The sequence below is a fragment of the Perca flavescens genome, chromosome 15 (assembly GCF_004354835.1).
Source record: "Perca flavescens isolate YP-PL-M2 chromosome 15, PFLA_1.0, whole genome shotgun sequence".
Lineage (NCBI taxonomy): Eukaryota > Metazoa > Chordata > Actinopteri > Perciformes > Percidae > Perca > Perca flavescens.
The window spans coordinates 3,111,153-3,128,421 of NC_041345.1; positions in this window are offsets into that span (position 1 = coordinate 3,111,153).

The following is a 17,269-nucleotide window of genomic DNA, read 5'->3' on the forward strand; positions in this document are numbered from 1 at the left end:
CTTTTCAAGCAATTCCACTGTTGCAGACAAATTTTGCTTGAGTTGGAGCGCACTTCCTCGTTTGGTGTAAGGTGGTCATAAAACTCAGTCCGAGCTGTCTTAAGTCAGTCTTTTTCCCGTCTTGACATTCCGAGAAAATCAAACGAGTTTGATGTGTTTGTGTGATATTATCATAAGTTTGAAGTCTTGGTAGGAATATCTTCTAGTCTGTGAAATTATGACAGGTTGTCTTTAGATGTGAGATGGTGTCAGACTTTAGTCCTTTCAGAGTCTTCTAGTGTATGGTAGACATTAGTCGGAATATCCAAATGGAATATGATGTTTACATGACCTGTATCAAATTCGGAATATTGTCGGATAAATTCGGAATAATAGTGGAATATTAGTGTGCATGGCAACATACTCAGAACCAACCCTGTTCAAGAATTTAGTGTTTATTCTCTCATCAAGGTCTACATGTAAGTTAGATGACCCGAACATTTACAAGTGGGAGAACTGATGAAGTAAAGCAAAAAATAAAGAAAGAAAAAATAGACCTACCAAGCGATCCTTATACCACTGACGTAATGCATGCTCACTCTTTTACTGTAGCTGCCTGATAGCTAACGATGATTGTGAATTATGTACACATTTAATTTGTATACGGTATTCAATGTTGTGGGAAAATAACCTGTGGAGTGATAAAATATCACAGATGTTTATTGTACAGTTCGTTCAGCACGCTGTGTCAAATGTTCGTCACCTCAAAGCGACTTTTTGAGGACTGGATTCCATTCTCAAGATACTTGGTACTCGAGAAAAAAGGCATGACTGATTGTCTACGTGTTATATAGCTGTATAGTATTACTTTTTTTTTTTGTTAAACATTAACTAGCTCTATCTCCATGTGAACTTAACCAGAGTTTTAAATACTAGAGGTTTAATAAAAGACACAGAAATAAGTAAATGTGAGGGAAATGTCTCACACGTTCTCTCACGAAGAATCCGTTTACACGTCACAAAATAAAACATTAACACACACACACATATACACACACATATACAAGAGTACACTTCAGTATCATGTGCATCATACTGTATGTATTTGAAAACTTCAACGCACTTCTAGAGTCTCTGCCAACGCATTTGTACGGACACACTTCAACCTGTTTTTCAGGCGTGTTGCAGAAACCAGAGTTCTGCTCTCCATGAATATTATATCTGAATAATTATCTGCTCATGTTTATACATCGGCTTGTAAATGTTGTTTAGCAGTGTCCATTGCAAATGGTTTGCGTAATGTCTTGTAATACTAATATATTATGTTTATCACAAATGAATATATTTAATGACACATGAAACAATGTGGCTTTCGTGGTTTATATGTTTGATCTTTTTATTTTTTACCTTTTTTTTTGCATTTGAATTGTAGATGGCTGTAATGAAAAGTATTGATAATTGTTTGGCTATTGAACAGCCTGATAGAACTGAAAATTAATTCATCTGAAATAAAGCTGTAAAAACAAAAATTGAGGATGATTCCAGCTTAAGTGACATTTTTAGGTCTTTTCTCTTCCTGTAATCAAATGTCATTACTGTTAAACATTGCAACACACCACATGCAGACATTAAAACTACTGCGATTGCATTTACAAAAAACAATGTGCTTCGATTAGGGGTGTCACGATATCAATTTTAAATTGACAATCGATTGAAATGAGAGGATTAGCGATTTATCTAGTATTTTATTTCTCTCTCCACTCGTCTACTTGCTCATATCTGAAGAAAAAAAACAACACACAGCGTAGCTTAGCGGCCGCTAGCATTTAGCTAAAGACAGTGTAACGTTAGCTTACCAGCTGGTAGCATGCACCTAAAGACATAGTGTAACGTTAGCTTACCGGCTGGTAGCATGCAGCTAAAGACGCAGTCTAATGTTAGCTTATCAGCTGGTAGCATGGAGCTAAAGACACAGTGTAACGTTAGCTTATCGGCTGGTAGCATGCAGCTAAAGACACAGTGTAATGTTAGCTTACCAGTTGGTAGAATGCAGCTAAAGACACAGGGTAGCGTTAGCTTACCGGTTGGTAGCATACAGCTAAAGACACAGGGTAGCGTTAGCTTACCTGTAGCCTACAGTTTGAATTTTCCAGACACCTTGGTCATTTCCAGAATTGGAGATAATGGAGAAACAACAGAACTGGAAAATCCTTCTGCTTCCCTGAAGTCACCGGTGTGGCCACATTTAGCCTTTCCCGTCAGGGAGTCTTGGAAACAAACAACCAACAGTAAAGTGTCTAGGCTCTGATACATCATGGTGCATTCAGGTGCCCCTTGGTAAATTCATATTGCATTTATTAGTTAAATAAATAAAAACAAATTGTGACCCTAAAATCAAAAGTCAAATCGAATGGTGGATTTGGAGAATGGTGACACCCCTAGCTCCGATACAATTTAGAGGCACAGGGACTGTTTCATTCACAGCTTTTGTCAGTTGTACAGTAATTGTAGAAGCCCACAGTGTGTGAAATAGTTAACCCTACAACAAAAATATAACGACTCAAATAAAACAATCGCCTACCGGAAATCCCACAAACATACTGCAGAACATTTCCGGCAGCACTTTAGATTACTGCACAAATCACAGTGTAAATATTTAGCATACAGGGTAGTAATACATACTTATTAAGTATGTATACTGTATGTACAATGTATGAAGAAATAAGACATAAACAAAATATCCACACTGTAATTTGTGAGCAGTTGTAATACTGAAAAACAAGGTGCAAGCGTATAAGTGATAAGCTCAGCGGACTCAAGGAGCACTTTTACACACAATACAACAATAATGAGACACTTTTGAAATAATTAATCATTGTGACAAATTTTGAAACTAACAATAAAGAAAAAATAATACATTACCTTTTCTTTTAACAGATCATTTCCCCATTGTAATGATGTTTACGTTATAAACCTCCGAAATTATGTGAATTCTCAATAGGGGGTGTTGTCATTGTGACATAAACAATGTGAAACTAATAGTTAAGCAAGTAAATGAATTAAAACAAAAGCTTCTGCCAAAGAACTTCAACCCTGTCCTGCAGCGCAGCTCATCATTTGTGTTGGATCCTGAGCCTCTACAAACTTCACAGACAATAAGCACTGGCTGTACGATTGCTATAATGCAGGCATATTACTAAAAGGGTGATATCACCAACGCGTCTAATCCAAACCGCAGATGTTATTGTTGTAGCTGGGAGGTTTTGGCATCGGTGGAAAGCCCTTAAGTTATTCCTGTGGGAGCTTTTCACACAAAAACACAATTCTGAACCGGCTCCAAATGAGCGTCCATCTGTCTTGGCGCGAGGACAGGGGATTGATATACTGCTCCCACAATGCCCGGTGCAAAATACTCCAAAGGGGCCGACCAATTACACAGTCACTGCTGAAAGCTTAAGCTGTGTTCTCCATTAAAGGCCACCAGGATTATTACCCATAAAACCGCTCTAACTATTGGTAGATGGAGGAGAGAAAGCGAGGGATGAAGAGGCCAGTGGATGGAGGTATGTTTAACCCAAGTCCTCCAAACCATACGACGATTGGCCGTTTGTTCCTACCCTTTAATAAGACCCACAAGAGCGGATTTCATGCTCATATACAGGGACGATTTTAGTCCCTAAACTTGATCCCGGCACCCCTAAAAAATAATTGCTGTGTTTATGTATTGTGTTCTGCTTTGGAAATATCGCAGTATCATGAAACTAAACCCAGAATCTAGATGCCGAGATAATTCAACAACACAAAAATCTGAGCAAATTTTCAGAAAATAGTGCTTGTCAGCCAGCTAGTCAAAATTGTATAAATCTCTAGTTTTCAAAAGTTATTGATATTGCATTTTAGAAATGTCAAATTTTCCATGGATACATATCCAATTTCATTTGTAATACCACCTCAACTTTGTAGTAATGGCCCTGTGGTTTAGCATTAAAGTAAATTTTCTTAGAAATGTTGTTGCCTTTCTAGTTACATAATTCAGTGTTTCCCCTACCATTATGGTCCAAAATGATGTTAAAATGCACAGTTAGCCCAGTAGAACAACATTTATGCTCCGAATCAGTTGGTTGGTTTGTAAACTTGGAGTGAATTGCCCTCGGCTCGGTTTCACAGCTGGAAAAATCCAAGCCTAATTTTAACACATACTTTTTCTTTTCAGGAGCTGTTTCCTCTATTTTCAGTGTAGTTAACTCTGACTCCAACGTGAGCTTGAACGTGACGAGTGAGTTCAAGTTCAAGTTCAAAGAGTTTGTCATATGCACAGTCAGAAAGCATGTTTCCCTGCACAATGAAATTCTTACTTTGCCGTCAACACTAAATGTCATACAATAAATACAATATCATACAAAAAATAAGGCAATAAAGTTAAAATTGAAATAGTGCATTTCTTTATAAAAGCAATAAAAAGTGAGGTAGTGCAGTTCTAAATAGGGCAATAAAATTAAACAGTTATGTCCCTGGTTGCAAGCTCCTATTGGCTGTTCAGGAGTCTGATGGCAGAGGGGAAAAAAGAGTTTTTTAATCTTGAGGTCCTGCATTTCACACTTCTGTACCTCCGCCCTGAGGGTAGAAGTGTAAACAGTCCGTGCTGGGGGTGGGAGGGGTCTTTGAGGATGGAAGCAGCTCTCCTGTGGACTCTGCAATGGTAGATGTTCTGTAGAGAGGGCAGTGGAGTCCTGGTGATCTTCTGTGCAGTCTTCACCACTCTCTGCAGGCGTTTGCTGTCCATGACAGTAGTGCTGCCGTATCACACAGTAAGGCACGGCACATCAGGCGGGTTGTTTGGGTTGGGTTGCCAGGCAGTACCACGACATATCCTACAGTCTGGACCATAGACTTATATACATGTCTATGGTCTGGACATATCACAGAAACAATTAGCGGGACAAATTACCAATCGGGAGCAGGGCAGGACAAAGGGTTCAAAGTAGGGAGAGTGTTGGCAGGTTTGTCATTCAGACCCTGCAAGATGTGAACAATTTCACCTCTGCTTATTAAGGCCAACTGTTGCACAAGCTCTCTGTGATTCCTCTCATGATTTGGGCGGGATGGGAGAGTTGAAAAGAGATCTGGGTGTGTGTGTGTGAACTTACCTCTCAGTACGTGCCAAGATGAAACTGGAACAACAAACACACAGACATGATATGACCGAAAGCTTTTGGCCTTCATGATTCTGTTCTACAGATCTTATGTTGAATCTGTCCTGACCTTCTGCCTTCTCTGTTGGTTCGGAAATCTTAACATCAAGTCCAAAACTGCACTGAACAGTTGTGAAGATGAGCAACAAGATATTGGGTGTCCAACAGTGCACATTATCAGACCTGTTCCATGGACGGATAGTCAGGAAAGCTAATTCTATTTGCTCCGACAGCTCCCACCCCTTATTCCCTGAATTTCAGTCCTTGCCGTCCGGCTCCCGTCTAAGATGACTATCTGTAAGGAATAACAGGTACAAGTACTCCTTTATACCTGCAGCCATTTCCTTCTTGAATAGGGGTCAGGGGAAGAGTCTTCTTTGAACTCTTGGCTACCTTGTTTCTTTCTATTTTTTTTTTCTTTCTTTATTCTTTGGTTGGTTATATATTCTAGTCTATTCTAGTTGACTGTGTTGAGGATGTCAGAAACGTTGATAAAAGGGGTTGGTGATGTAATGTAATGGATGCTGATGTTGTTGTTGACGATGGTCACGATGGACTTATTGTTGATTATGTTGTGTCAACTTTGTAGGCTGATTTGCACTTTGACGCTGCTATCCATGCACCTTGTACCGGTATTTATATGTCCTCGTACTGTTACCGTTGTGTTTCAGTTGGACTGTGTGTAGAACTTGTATGTATTTATGTCTTGTATGTGTTTATACTTGCTGCACACCTAATCACCCTTTGGGGACACAAATAAAGTTGGAAGTCGAAGTTGACACTACGCAGGGTGGACCGAATGCAAGGGGTCAGGTTTCCAGCAGCAGCAGCACCAAACTCGGAACTTTCCACACGGATGAATCCCCTCCAGTCTCACCGCTTCCATTGTCTCCCTGTTAACGGAGAGAGTTCTCCTCGGAAAAGAAAGCCAGACAGGGCAGCGCTGCTGATGCGACACGCTGAGGTCGTCCTGTAGCCGTGGTGGCGGGGCGGCCCTCTGCCCTCTGATTGTCTGCTGTGCTGACAGCTGCCAGGAAATGGAAACAGCAAGTGGTTGAGTGAAACAGCTTAAACTCCCATGACATGTATTCAATATGTCTGCTGTTGCAGACAGGATGGAAAAAAAGACCCTGATTTCTTTGTCAGATTGGGCCCGTAAAAACATTTGGAGGATCTGAATTTATGGCCTTTTCCGTACTGTTCCTTACCCCCTTGATTTTCCCTGAAAGGTAAGCGTAACCTCAAACATCACATCAGGGATTGTGTGACTTTCATGCATTTATGCGTTTTTATCATCAACTTTCAAAAGCACTACTTTACAGATTTTTAAACTTTACGAAAATGTATTTCTTACAGCACAAGTTTGGTCTAAAAACCACCAATCTATGGACAAATCTACAGCTCCTAACAATCTATTGAGAAAATGACCCCCGTGGTGGGACAGGAAGCATCATAGGCAGCCTAATCCCATTCACACCCCCTCATCAACGGGCCCGACAGAGCCTTCTATAGGAGAGGAGCAAAAGGAGGCATTCAAATAGTCCAATGGCCATCTTTTTAGCAGGTAATTACAGTGTATTGACAAGACATTCATTAACTGCAGTGTAAATAAACAATGTTTTAATGACTATGATTGGTGTTTTTATTACATGGGGAGGAAGAGAACTAATCATTGAGATCTACCCCTGAGAGGCCTGGGATACTTAAGTGGATTAGTTGTTTGGGAAGAAGGAGGAACACCAGTGGGGGATCACAGAGGCTGATTTGCATCCATCACCCAGCCGCCACGAACCTTCAGCGCCACCATTTCTAATCTCTATTCACCGATGAACGCAGCACCGACTGTCAGAGAAGAACGTTACGAGTGCCACCACATTTCATTTTAGTCTGGGAGATGCAATCATTTCAATCAAGTCCCGTCAGATTTCAAGTCAGAATATATGCATGAGATCCCTACTACTGCCACTTTAGCGGGAAAACTATATGCAATCACGGTCTTTTTTTTTCTTTCTGAAACCCACTTGGCCCCCTGCTCCTTCTTCTTAACCCTCCGTAAAACCAGAGCTGCACCACAGATGCTGTTTTGTTTGCTCCTAAGCACCCGACTAAACACCGAACAATTTAACACTGCGTTCTCTCAGCTGACTAAATGCAATTTTTCCAGCCCTGTTTACTTTGCTTCTCGCGAGAAACGGGGAAACAATCATAACATTTACAAATGCGGAGCAAATTTTAATTCACGCTAATTTGCATGAAGATTGCCAGAACACAGCAAATAGACTTTCAAAATAAACCACAGGAATTGGGCTTGCCTTCTGGACACAATGTGACACATCAACACGCTTCCCTCCTTCCCCCGCTAAATGTATTTCACACTTCACCTATTTGACTGTAATCTATTTCCATTTTCCACTCCCTTTTTTAACGCCGTCTCCGTCTTCCATCCGCTCTTTTGCTTCCCAGCCTTCATTCACAGTCCGGCTCCAGCAGAATGGGGGAATGGGGCTCCATGAAACAAAGAGTGAAGCACCTTTGGAGATGGAAGGAGGGCTTGAAGAGGTACTTGATATCAGCCCACTGTGTGACCACCACCACACACACATAGATGGGCACATACAGGCGAAAAAACACACACCCCGACAACAACATATATGTGCACACACACACACAATGAACGTGATTTGTATCATAGCATACGAAAAAGCCGAGAAAAGGTGACTGCAAGCCGGGTACAGAGCACTGTGAGTTACAGTTGTTCCAGAGGCCGTTATCCCAAAAAAGGTGACAGTTCTGCCATGATGACAGTTAAGTTTAGACACCAAAATGATTAGTTTAGATTAGAAAAGAGATTGTGGTTTGGGTTAGGTCTGGGCAATATATCACTATCATATCGATATCGCAATATGAGACTAGATATCCTCTTAGATTTTGGATATCGTAATATCGTTAACATGGCTTAAGTCTTTTCATGGTTTTAATGGCTGCATTAAAGTTTACTGTACTCAACTTAAGAGACTATTCTGGCTGTTCTATTATTTGCCATTACCCACTTTGTTGTTTTTTTTGATGATTATTTATCAAAACTTTTGTGAAGATATTTTGTTAAAGCACCAATTTTATACCCTACAATATCGTCGCAACATAGACATCGAGGTATTTGGTCAGGAAAATCGTGATATCTGATTTTTTCCATATCGCCCAGCCTTAGTTTGGGTTAAAACCCCGGTCGTCTCAAGTAGTTCTCCGGGACACAAACGCCCGTTTCCTGGGTGAAAGTATTGTGTTTTCCCCTTAACTTCTTCCAAGACACAAACTCCACTCCCGCGCTTGAAAATCTTGCGTATTCTTTAGGACCCACCCATCCACCCTGACTTTCTCCCTACGTCGTTCTTTGGGCTGTTATACAGCTGCAGTCAATGTGGTGCATACAGCAATAAATACGTGGAATACGTATGAACTACAGTGCATTACTTTTCGTAGATTTATGTACTAGTGGTTCATGGGAACAGCCTGCACACAGACACTCAACTCAGACTCCAAACTTATTACACCCTGTGCTTTTGACACCTTCAGAGCCCTCTCAACCCCCCTAACCTCTTCACTTACTCATTCACACTCTCCCAAACTGCCTCGCCATTTCCCTTCTTTCTTGCAATGCACATGGTTCAAAAGCTGTAATTCTGGCTTACTAGATTGGAGCACAAAGGCTCTTCTTATACATCCCACTTGTGAGAGGCCTCGATCCCATCCTGGATAGGAGAGCGCACACAGACAGAGTTAGTCCTCTCTTTTTTCTCATTACCATTTCCATACAGGATTAAGCCACTTGGCTTTTGGATGGTGTGTACTATATTTTTCACCCGTCCCACTGCCCCCACTGCATTCTCAACCTCCAAGTTAAACGATCGGTAAGACCATCAGCTCATAAACTAGCTCTGCTAAATGAATCTATTCACGCACACTGCCGGGTCCGGAGGATGCCGGAGCGGATGGATCTCAATGGAGTCTGCAACACGATGAGGAGAGTCCTTCAGTTGTCTCACAGTAGCACCCCGCTTTCCCCCTCCAGGCTTTAACGGGGACAAGAGGACACCAAACAAAGTTTAACACTAACACTAAAAGCAATTTGACATTTTATATGCTGTTTGAATGTGGCCTCAAAGTCAAACTTGGCTTTGGATTCTATTTATGGTCTTCATTTTTCCTGCAATAGCCCTTCAATGTATTTATATTCAATGATAATCGCTCTTTACAGTATTGTTTAATGTTTGTGGCGGAGTCTGCCATTTCCGTACTGGATTCAAATTGCCCACTTATCAAGATCAATGCACAGTGTTACTGTTTGTAATTCTACCTCACTGATATCAGCCTCAGGCTACATCTACACTACTACGTTTTGATTTTAAAGTGCCCATATTATGAAAAAATCCCTTTTTCTGGGATTTGGGGTGTTATTTTGTGTCTCTGGTGCTTCCACACGCATACAAACTTTGAAATATCCATGCTGTTCTGAGTGAGATACGGTTTCTGAATGTGTCCTGCCTTCAGTCTCCGGGTGAGCTATTCAAAATCTGCACGGCTTTCTACGTCACTAGCCGAAACGAGGGGGCTAGGGGGCTAACCGTTAACCGTATGCTAGCTCGTTCTCAATGGCAAAACACTGCTACAACACACACAAATTCACCCTAATCCACAAAATAAATTGTTTAGGACTGCTTCCATGTCCCTGTTCTGCAGGTATTCCACGCAAAGTTGGAAGTGCGCCCTGGTTTTGAAGAAGTCTCCTGGCTAATCCTGCCTTGTACTGACAACAGCTAGCTAGCTCAGGTAATTCTTACCTAGCTACTGTGCCACTGATAACAAAGATGTTAAAGAAGTTGCACGGTCTCACTCTGTAGCTAAAACAGAGACCTGACACAGGGTGAAAAGAGGAGCTGCAGCAATATGCAGCACAACAAAAATATGGTGTGTTTTGAAAATGTAAACCTATTCTGGTACAATCTCAAATTACAATTATAAACCTGAAAATGAGCATAATATGGCCACCTTAAGGCAGCGTTTTGAGACAAAAACGATATCTGTTCACACAAGAGCTTTGGCTCCTGTAGCAGAAGTAATCTCTGTCAATATTAACATGTCTGACAACACATATCACATGACCATTCTCATACACTGGGCATGTGCGGCCTGGTGTAAACAGGAAGCAGATTGTCTGATGTTACTCTGCGATTGAAAATCACGGATGTTTAAGTTGAAAATCCAGAAAATACTTTGGAGAAACAACAACAACGGTGAAAAGTAAAAGCAGGGATTTATCAGCTGGGACTGACGATGAGGTGGAACGGTTACTGAAAGGTATGTAAGCCGACCTAACCGATAAGACTGACTGACTGCGTTGCCGTTTCCAAATGTCTCCGTTTGTGTCCGTCCAGACTACAAAGCAATCCCGGAGTTTTCAAACCAAAACGGGGGCAGCAGAGTTTCCAAATGTCTCCGTTTTAGGGGCTCGGAAACATCTTGAGTAATGTGGACACAGACTAAGCAAAAGATATTCGTTTTTAAACCAAAATGTAGCAGTTTAGATGTAGCCTCACTGTTGACTATACACTCTCCTGTACAGCCATATCACAGCTGATCCAACATTTCCACTGCTGCTGGTTCACATTAAAATCACTTAACCAAGAAAACACGGGGTGACTTTTATTGTGAAGCAGTCACAGGAAACACAGTCTTTTTGTCAAATTGACAGGACTTAAATAAGGATCTTTAAACTTGTTGGGGTATGCAATCAATAAAACTTAAAGAGCCCCTATTATACTCCTTTTCAGTGGCATATTTGGACTCTTGGGGTCTACTAGAATAGGTTTACATGCTTTGATGTTAAAAAAAAAACATTATGTTTTCATACTGCCCATTGCCGCAGTGCCTCCGCCTGAAACATTCTGTCTGAGCTCTTGGCCCCCCTTCATGAAAAGCCCAGTCTGCTCTGATTGGTCAACTGGCCTACTCTGTTATGATTGGTCAACCGAATTCAGACAAGCCACTGGGCATGCTGTGCTTGGTCAGGCAGCACCAATAGGCAGCACATATGAAAAACTGGGCTGGCATTATCAATCAGTGACATCACTAATTGAGGAATTTCAAATAGGAATGTGAGCGAGACGTTTGTAGGCAGTTTGGGAAAAAAGTGCTGTCTGTGGGAGAAAAAGCTCCATTTGGAGTGAAATGTGTTTTTTGTACTTTATACAGTACATCTATTGCATACGCAAAATTATATTAACTATATAACACATTCAAAGACTGGACAATCTAAAAAAGCATAATAGGGGCACTTTAAGTTGATTATTTTTGCTATGATTTGTCTTTATTTACGTATGTGAAAATGTATGATTCATTTTCAAGGATGTGAAAATGATAATTGTAATTACCGGTTGATGTAATGTTTTTATTATGATAGAAGAAACTAGACGATATATGGAAAAGGAAATTTTGAGTTTTTTCTTCTTGCTGCTTGGCTGTATCCCCCTTTCCTTTCGCTCCTCCACCCTCCCTTCCTTCCTTCTCATCCGAATACATTAATATCTGAAAGTGTTGGCTCGGACCAAAAATACTCATGGACTTAACAAAGTGCAGAGTGACTTCAGGGTCTGGGATCTTCAAATAAACCCTGCCTGGGTGTCATGGGGACCAGGAAGTGGAATTAACTGCTATATTAGCTGACCTTCATCTTGTTGTTTGTCCCAACCTGCCTGGCTGGGCCCCGGGCTGGCCCGTAACCACGGTCTCCGGGCCCAACAATGCGGGCATTTCCCTCAGCGAAAAAAAAAAACACAGGCCTCGGGGGTTTACTGAGCAAACAAGGCGAGCCGTGCCAAACACTCCTCGCTCCCACATTTCACAATCACTTTTTCTATCGCCATTTTTCCCTCTTGTCTCTCTCTTGTCCATCCACGGACTTCTGAGAAGCTACCAGACAGTTCTGGGTCGAGTTTGAGACAGAAACGTAGGAAAACACTGACCTATGTTGAGATTTAGTGTTAGAAAAACTCTTCATGTTGCCGAGGTAGACCTATAACTCTCGGGATGTCTCGCTTTAGTTTTCCAGAATGGCTGCAATGTGAATGTAAAGCATTTTCTCTCATAAATGTTGAATCTCTAAAGATTCCTCCTTTACAACCTGGTGTGTAACAATTTATATTTGACTTATTGGTACCAACATCAGGAAATTATGATCAATATGAATACTTCTACAAAATTTGCAGAGCGTGAGCAACCATTTTGTAAAAAAATCCCATCAACAAAAGGGACAGTTCACCCTAAAATTCAAAAAATACTTATTTTCCTTCTTACCTGTAGAGCTATTTATCAGTCTAGATAGTTTTGGTGTGAGTCGCCCAGCGTTGGAGATATCGGCCGTAGAGATGTCTGCCTTCTGTCCAATATAATGGAACAAGATTGCACTCAGTTTGTGGTGTTCAAAGCACCAAATAATAGATTTGAAAAAACTCTCAGACCTGGTTGTGAGCAGTTTAATTCTTTTCTACTGAACTACACCCGCCAACCGTATCACAGAGGAAGCATTAGCAAATAAAATCTCTACTTGATAAAGGAGGAGTAGTTGGTGCGATATTTTAATATTTGTTGTTAGTTCTAAATTCAATTTTCCATCTAAATCCCTGCGATGGATGTCTTCATAATTATCTAATAGTATGAAGTGTTTTAAAGCGGAAGATGCAGTAACATGAAATTAACCATGGGCGTACCTCAAGGATCAGTGTTAGGCCCCCTATTATTTTGCCTATAGTGTCACAGGAGAGGATGGCAAATGTATGGGGATGATATGTACACATGTATCCATATCTTCATTTGATATATTAAATTAAATATTTGAGACTAATTCAAATCTGGATCAAAATCCAATTCAATTTATCATTCAATACAATAATTATTGCAGTATTCTGCTATTTATTTTTTGCCCGTCATTCCTCATCTCTCTCTTTTCATTTCCTATATAATAAAACCATGAATTAAATGTAGATCAATACATTGAGAGTGATAAATATAGCACTACAGGTAAGAGGAAAAATGTGTATTTCTGATTTTGGGGTGAACTGTCCCTTGAAAGGATCAAAATATCCCAAAAGGTCAACGTTTTTTTAGACGAGAAGATTGATACCACTCTTGTGTCTGTCAGTTAGATATGAAGCTACAGCAATCAGCCAGTTAGCTTAGCTTAGCATCAAGCCTGGAAACAAATGAAAACAGTCCGTCAGTCTGTCTAAAGGCAACAAAAAAAAACGTTCTTTTGCTTTAACGATAAATCATATTCAATGAAAATGTCTTCATATACTCTTATAATATGACCAAAAACTGAATTTCATTTCAACACGCTGTATGTTTTAAAGGTCTGGGTCTGCTTTCGCCATTAGTCAGTACAGTATGTTGTTCCATCCTACAGAACTTGACATAAAAGCCAAGTAAAAGCAAAGTAGTCCTGAGTTGCTAGTAAACCAGGCTCCTTGCTTGCTCGGATTAATACAGGAAGACATCAAATGGTCAGGAAACAGAACTGTTGTATAAAAACCAAGAGTGAGCTACAGGAGAAGACTTTTATTTTACTACAAGGCCATGACTTTTCTGTATTTCTTTCCTGTAACAAAAGCCCCGTATCAAGTGATCTCAGAGGAAGAAAAATCAAGAGCTGCAAAGATTTATCGATAAGTTATCAACTATTAAATTAATCTTAGCCAACCATTTTGATAATTGATTAATCAGTTGAGTCATTTGTTATGGAAAACATTTTCTGATTCTCTGATTCCAGCTTCTTGAATATGAATTTTTTTCATAGTTTCTTCTCTCCTCTGTGACAGTAAACTGAATATATTTGAGTTGTCGACAACACAAAACATTTGAGGAAGTCATCTTGGGCTTTGGGAAACACTGATTGACATTTTTCACCATTTTCTGACATTTAATAGACCAAACAACTGATCAAATAACCAAGAAAATACTTGAAGGTAGTTGCAGCCCTAGATAAATCAAAATGTCAACACGAATAAAAAACAAAGCTAAATAATACAATATTATATTTCTGAGGTTTGAGGCTTAAAGCCCAAATCCCTCCTCACAGGGTATTAAATAGTGGACGCAGAATGTCAGAAATACAACAAATATCAACGCTCAGGATCAAAGAGAGGAGGAGGAAATTGCACCTCCTGTTAAGATACGAGGTCTGATGGTGCTATTTGGTCAACTGTGCGCACTTGTGTGTGTGTGTGTGTGTGTGTGTGTGTGTGTGTGTGTGTGTGTGTGTGTGTGTGTGTGTGTGTGTGTGTGAGTTACAGAGGGCGGGCGGATTCAATCTTGTCGCGGCATCAAAGTAGGCCGGCCATCAAAAGCCCAGCATCAGCTCAAGGATCAAACCTGTCTCAGTCACAGCAATCATCCACAGGGTCAAAGGAGGAGGACCTGGGTCAGATCTCACACACACACACACACACACACACACACACACACACACACACACACACACACACACTCACCTTCAGGATGATGTCCTTGGGCTTCTTCCTGTATTATGATGAGAATTATTGGATCCATATTTTCAAAGAATGAACAACAGAGTTTAAACCAACCAGGAAAAATGTTCTTACTTGGTTGTCAATTTTGTAATACATCAACGCATTCTCATGAACGCAAGACATTGTACACATTGCATACTAATTTGTATGAGCCTACAAAATTATGGCCGATCACGTGACGAATGACAGTTCAGTTTAGGCGGTAGCGAGAAGTCCTTCTCAACAGATAACAGGCTTTCTTCGTGGGGTTCCATGTTTGAGCTGCTGTTACTCTGGCGGGGGAGTAAGCGCTATTGGCTACCTCAAACGGTAATCAATATCCGAGACAAGTCCCTCCCTAGCTTGGTGTTTTTACCGGAAAAACGTAAACATGCTAAATCAAATAGCGCTCTGACTTCCGCTTCACGAGGCCTTTAAATTTAGCCGAAAAAAGGTCACTGGTCATTCCGATGGAATCGGATATATTATAGCTTTAGTGCGTAACTTTTTGATATTAATGAACGTCCGTTACATTCAAGCCGTTGCCAAATGAGTTGCTCCACAGCTAATTAAGACTATCAGCTCCACACAACTCTCTCTGGATCTCTCAGTATGTTCAGAAGATTTTGGCGTCCGGTGACTTTCAGGCGCAGAAACTCGAGTGATAGTTAATGACCTCTTCTGAAGAGTCCATCATGTTTTTTTAATCCTCCGTATCCTCCTTGGCTACTAGCAACTGCGTGGAGGAGGGGTGGGGGCTTGTATCATGTGGACGCGCAAACACTGTTGTTGTCATTACTTAGAATTGCTCATGGAGGAGACAGAAACTACACACTATAGCTTTAAACAGTGACGAGGCAATTTTGTCTGACTTCATCTATATATTTTTTAATTAGCGTTTTTTTTTCATTCATTCATTTCCTATTTTTTGACATGCAAGAGTTGTACTGACAGCAACAATATGCTACTTCAAATGAAAGTAGCATGGTACTTTAAATGAAAGTACATGGTACTTTCTGAACATCTGTTCACTTCTTCTCTCAGTGACATCAGTAAACATCAGGTGGACCGTTTCGTTCCAGTCCAGTCAGGCCCGTCCTTATCTATTAGTACGTAAAGAGTTCATGTAGGAGTTGGTACACTTGTTGCACAGCATTAAATGAACAACAAGGGATCTTTCAACATAAATATAAAAAAGGGAAAGCTCTGTGATCCCCGCTGCGAGTAACTGACCAGAGGCAGAAACCGCCCTTGGCTTTTACAGTCGTCTCTCTGCGGCCAGGAAAGGAAAACAGCTCAAAGCTCCTGACTCACACACTCTCTGCTCATCCAATCATGTTTAAGATTCCTGAGTGATGTCTGCTCCCATCTGGACAACAGCTCCTTTTTTTGATGATGAAAGACAGGACAGAATGTGGTAAACCTGTATGGGGAAACTGATGGCTGCTTTTTTTTGTGTTGTACCGATAAAGATAAAGATACCCGGACTGCGAAATGCAAGGGGCAGATTTGTCTTATTCAAGACTTGTCACACAGACTGGCACATGCACACACAAGATAACTAGCCATGCCTCTAAATCAACAGGTCCCCAATTTGTTTTGCCTGGGAAAACAAGCACTCCACGTTCAGACCAATTTAACAGCTAAGCTGTCCTCATGCGATTGAGGCAAACGTTGATAAGCCGAGTACTTCTAATGACACGAGCTCATTACCAGAGTGTGTCAGCGCATCTCAATGCATGTAGATCTCACAGGGGGGGGGGGCATAAATCTTTTAGCACCAAAATAAGCATCGTCTACACACGTGTCCTGCAAATTATCCACAATTATTTCTCTGTAACTGAAAAAACAAAGCTTTTGATTGTATAATTGAAACAATGTTGAGTGTGACATGCAAATTTATTTAAATAACTGAATTAAACTCTTGTTTTGATCTTTCCAACTCTGGAGTTTAAAAGGGAATTATTTATCTTGTTTACACGCTATATTCATATTCATCAAACAGGTATTAAACATATTTGTTGTGGAGCTTGGAGAGCCGCCAGAGACTCAAAAATGTCCACAAAGAGACACAAAGAGACACGGAACATCTAGAAAGAGACACAAAATCACAATAACTTAATTAATAATGTAACTACAATGATGTACGGTTTATTATGACAGGCCAGAGCTTTGAGAGTCTTAGCATATTTCTTTTACAAATGTTGTAAATTAGCACCCCCTTCTTCTTTAGTTTTTCCGACCCGCCCGTTGAAACGTTTCGAAACCCACCACTGGACGTTGTATAGTTTGTTTGGCAAACAATGGACCAGGATTGAGTCACATTTTATTTCCTATCTTGTTCTCATTCTCTGACTCATTCTCACCTCTGTCTTTGTTATCTAAGCAATCATCACAGAGGCGTCGCCGACCTCTTCCTTCGCTAATGCTTGTTTTTCCTCCCCGGCAGGAACCCCCTTAACCACTTTCAGCAGCCAACCTTTTCTCGGAGGCTCTCGCTAACTCTGTTTGACACTAAAGACGGTCACTCTGTTGGGT